Raw genomic sequence first — 4,316 nt, 5'->3', positions numbered from 1 at the left:
GAATGGTATTCATAGCAGTAATGGTAGTAGCAGTAGCAGTAGTTATAGTAGGAGCAGTAGTGGAGGGAGGTCTCTTTACCGTCATAGACGTTTCCATTCTCTCATGTGCAGAAGGAGGAAAGGACAGCTAAGGGCTGGGCTACTGACCATTCACAGACTGGTAATTTTGGACAAAGGTGCAGAACTGAAAGATTCATCCTACGACATTACAGTTTGAAGATGGGCCTGGGAGTATGTGAAGTTCAATAGTCACCAAACTCCAGGCACCAGAGCAGTATATCTACAGTGCTTTTTTCTCCTGTCTAGGGCAATACTGGGAAAAAAATACGAACTAGTGGATTTTTCTTAAATCTAAATTTACCCCATTTTTCAACTTTGTCCTTTGTACTTTGGGGGTTAAAATGGTCTTTCTTCCATAAAATGTTGGTGATAGTTGCTGGTGATGTGGCTATTTATGATGATTTAAACTGGTCCATGAAACCCAAAATCTGAAAACCACTGGTCTTTTTACAGATGGGGAAACTGAGAGCAGGGGAAGGAGTGACTTACCCAAGGTCACAAGCCTGGTTTGTGACAGAGCCAGTGCTGGAACCTGGGTCTCCTGACTTTCAGTCCAGTGCTCTTTTTACTGTACTCTTCCATTGTTCATTTAGGGATCTTTCACTTGCCAGTGAGTAAAACCCACTGGCTTAAGCAAAAGGGAAATTCAAGAAGAATTGCAACTAGAAAAAAGGAGAAATAGATTCTTGGCAGGAAAAAAACTTCGAGTGCCCATGAAACCCCTGGAAAGAGACCCCCATCTCTGGTTCAAAACCCATGACTAGACTTCCCCAGTCTCTCCCTCATCCTCCACCAGACCCTTTCCAACACACACACAGACACCCCATACACAAACACACACGCAACACATTCATTTCCCCCCGACACACGCACACAGCATACATACACACACATTCTCCTCATTCTGAGCAGCCTCTGAGGACCCATCCTTTGACTCACTCACCCTGACTCAAGCCTTCTCTCAGGATGCACAGGCCAGGAGTGTCTAATCCACCCCACATCCAACACATCTCATTTCTTCCTCAGGGACAGAGCTACCTCCCCAGCAAAGGTCATCAGAACACACTGTCCCCAGGAGCCTTTCATCCAGGATTTATTAGCTGGGTGATTATGGGAAGCATTTTTCTTTTCTGCATTTTCTTTACTGCGTTGCTGATGATCTGCACACATCCAGAGAACTAAAAATAAATAGCAGGAGGTCTGACTTGTTTGAAGCTGGGTCAGTGTTTATTTTCTCAGAGATCAAACCTCCTTGATATGGATGTAAAGCAACATGAAATGGGCCTTCGGTGCATGGACTGCGGTCTGTGATTTGAATATGCAGGTGGGGAGGATTTGCCCTGAGAATCTTAGCTGTGAACTCTCTGTCTCTCTCGCCTTGCCCCCGCTCCTTGGTCAGGCCTAGGGCATGAGAGACACGCTCCGTGGATCTCCCAGTTTGCCTTGGTGTTGCCATGATTCTATTTCACCACCTGCCTTGACACACTGAGCAAATGGGTACTCTTCTCTAGGCCTTCTCTAGGCCATCCAGCTAATGGGCCGATGGAAGAGACGGCAGGGAACGATGGCAGAATATTGATCTTAACTGTTGTAGTGTCCTAAGGATAGAGATGGTTTGTGACGAAGGAAACATGAAAAGCCAGTCATCCAAGGCCTTGACCCTCTTTCTTTCCCATTCCTCCCAACTAGAGATTAAAATGCCTGGGTCCCAGCCCCCAGGCCCAAGACCCCTGGCAGTGAACCCAGGTAACCACTGTGTGCAGAGCCATCTCTTCTGTGGGTCCCATTGACAAAGTGGTAACTCCAAGGAAAGGGCCATATCTAACCTACTCCCTGACACTCAGGGCCAACTTCTCCAGTAGGCCCAGTAGACGAGGCGCCTGAGGTCCTGGCTTGGTTAATTTTATGTGTCAGCTTGACTGGGCCATAAGATACCTAGAAATCTGGTTAAATATTACCCTGGGTGTGTTTGTGTCATATGAGAGTGACATGTGAATTGCTGGACCCGTAGGGCAGGTTGCCCTGCCCAGTGTGGGCGGGCCTCATCCAATCTGTCAGAGGCCTAAATAGAACAAAAAAAGACAGAGCAAGGAAGCATTCAAGCTCTTTGCCTGGCTGTCTTCAAGCTGGGACATTGATCTTCTGCCTTCAGACTCAGACAAGAACTTACATCATTGGCTTTCCTGGGTCTTCAGATTGTCCACTGCAGCCTGTGGGACTCCTTGGCCTCTGGCGCCACATATGCCAATTCCTTACAGTAAATCTCTCTATATTTATATATCTATGTATCTATATCTATATATCTCCTACTGGTTCTCTTTCTCTGGAGAACCCAGTCTAATACAGGCCCACAATACCTTTAGGGGCCCATGAAAATGTTTTAATTTAATTTTTAAAAATCAGAAGTAGAAGATGAATATAATAATAATGAATATATAGAAAATGAGTCAAGGCTGAATTATATTTGTCTTTATGCCAATGTAGTCATAACGTATAACCTAAAATATATGTTTTTAGAGGAATGGGCTATGAGGGCACAAGTGCCTAAGGCCCATGAAATGCATAAGGTGGTCCCGCTCACCCTCCACAGTGCCCCATCCTTGAGGGTTGGGGGTCTTTTGATCTGAGAACCAGTGTCCACCTATTGGTTCAGCGGGCTGACCAGGATGGTGTTTCTATGGCCTCGCACTGACCTTGAAGAAGAGGTTATTTCTGAAGCTGCTGTCTTGAGTTGTATCTATTAATAGAAGCGTGTGTCTAGTGGGGGTGGATCCAGCAGTGCAGAAGGTAGGGTAAACCAGAACCAGGCACTCGAGAGCAATAGCTTCTCCTTCCGAAGAGGATATAGCTGTCAGGGAGCGCCCTCCCTACCCACACCACCAGTTTTCCTCTGTGTCCTGTCCTGGATCTTGTCTAATTAGGTTAGCCTCTCTCTCCTATAGACCCGGACTCAGTATTTAGTGAGCCTTCATGATGTGTCAGATACTGCTCAGGGCAGAGATCAACAACCTGATGCTCACAGCCTTTGCAGGCAAACAGCCTGTTAACAAGCGAATGGAGCAGAGTACAAAGTGCTATGGGAAGACCTGTTTTAATTCTGCCTGGATGAACCACGAAGGCTTCCTACGGGAGGGAGCGCTTGAGCAGGGCTTGGGAGGATGGCTGTGATTTTTGACCACAAATGTAGCCTCAGGGAAAAGGGGGGTGTGGGCGTGTGCCCTTGCATCTGCCCACAGGGAAGAATTTGTGATGATCAGAAATGTGATAGAACCAACAGCAGTTACGTGAAATGAGTGCTGTCAGTTGTGAGCCCCAAATTACATCTCTGTTCTGTGACCGTGTAAAATGATCTCTTCTAGCCAAAAAAACAAACGTAAATTAAAAGTACCCCGTCATAGAAGACCTACCAACATCACAAAGCATTCTGTGCCCTACATTTTTCATCACCTGCAATCTGACAGGAAAAGAAGGGAAGGAAGTTCATTCCAAGCAGACGGCATGGCACAGGCAAAGGGGAGGAGGGCCAGTGTCCCGGGAATGGCAGGAAGTCCTGTCCACTCAGAATTGGAGGCATAAGAATGACACGGCCCCAGCCGATCCCCTTACCCCAAATAGGGAAACAGGTACAAAGAAAGGGAGCATCGTTTTCTTTCATGGGAGGAGGGTGGCCTCTTAATGATGAGCATGATGAAGTGCATGTCCAGAGTGTGTTTTTAGGGCTCTAGCTATAAACATCCTAGCAGATTTAGGAACTCCATAGTGTAGTATAGTATAACAACAACAACAAAATTGGTCTTTGTCCTAGGCTCCTGGCACAGAGCTTCCTTGGAAATTCCTGATAGGAGTGTCTTTTGCTATTCATAGCAGGTCCTTTTGAACACATCAGAGTTTATGCTAATGAGGTGACTCAGGATGGGACCCCTAGAGATAGCTTCAGGATGGGGGCTGGTCACCCGAAAGACCAAACGTGATAAGAGGGTGGGAATTATCAGCCCCACCTCCCAACCTCTGAGGAGGGGAGGGGGGCTGGAGATTGAGTCATAAAAACTCTGGAACAGCAAGATTTGGAGAATGTCCGGGTTGGTGAACACATCGAGGCACTTGGTGGGTGGTGTGCCCTGAGAGAGCATGGAAACTTCACCCCTGCATACTTTGCCCTGTGTATCTCCTCCATTCGGCTCTTCCTGAGTTGTATCTTTTACAATAAAGTGGTCATTGTAAGTAGAGCACTTTCCTGAGTTCTGAGTCACTCCAGT

This window comes from Lipotes vexillifer, unplaced genomic scaffold (genome assembly GCF_000442215.2).
Source record: "Lipotes vexillifer unplaced genomic scaffold, Lipotes_vexillifer_v1.1 scaffold629, whole genome shotgun sequence".
Taxonomy (NCBI): Eukaryota; Metazoa; Chordata; class Mammalia; order Artiodactyla; family Lipotidae; genus Lipotes; species Lipotes vexillifer.
Note: the sequence above shows the minus strand (reverse complement) of the source record.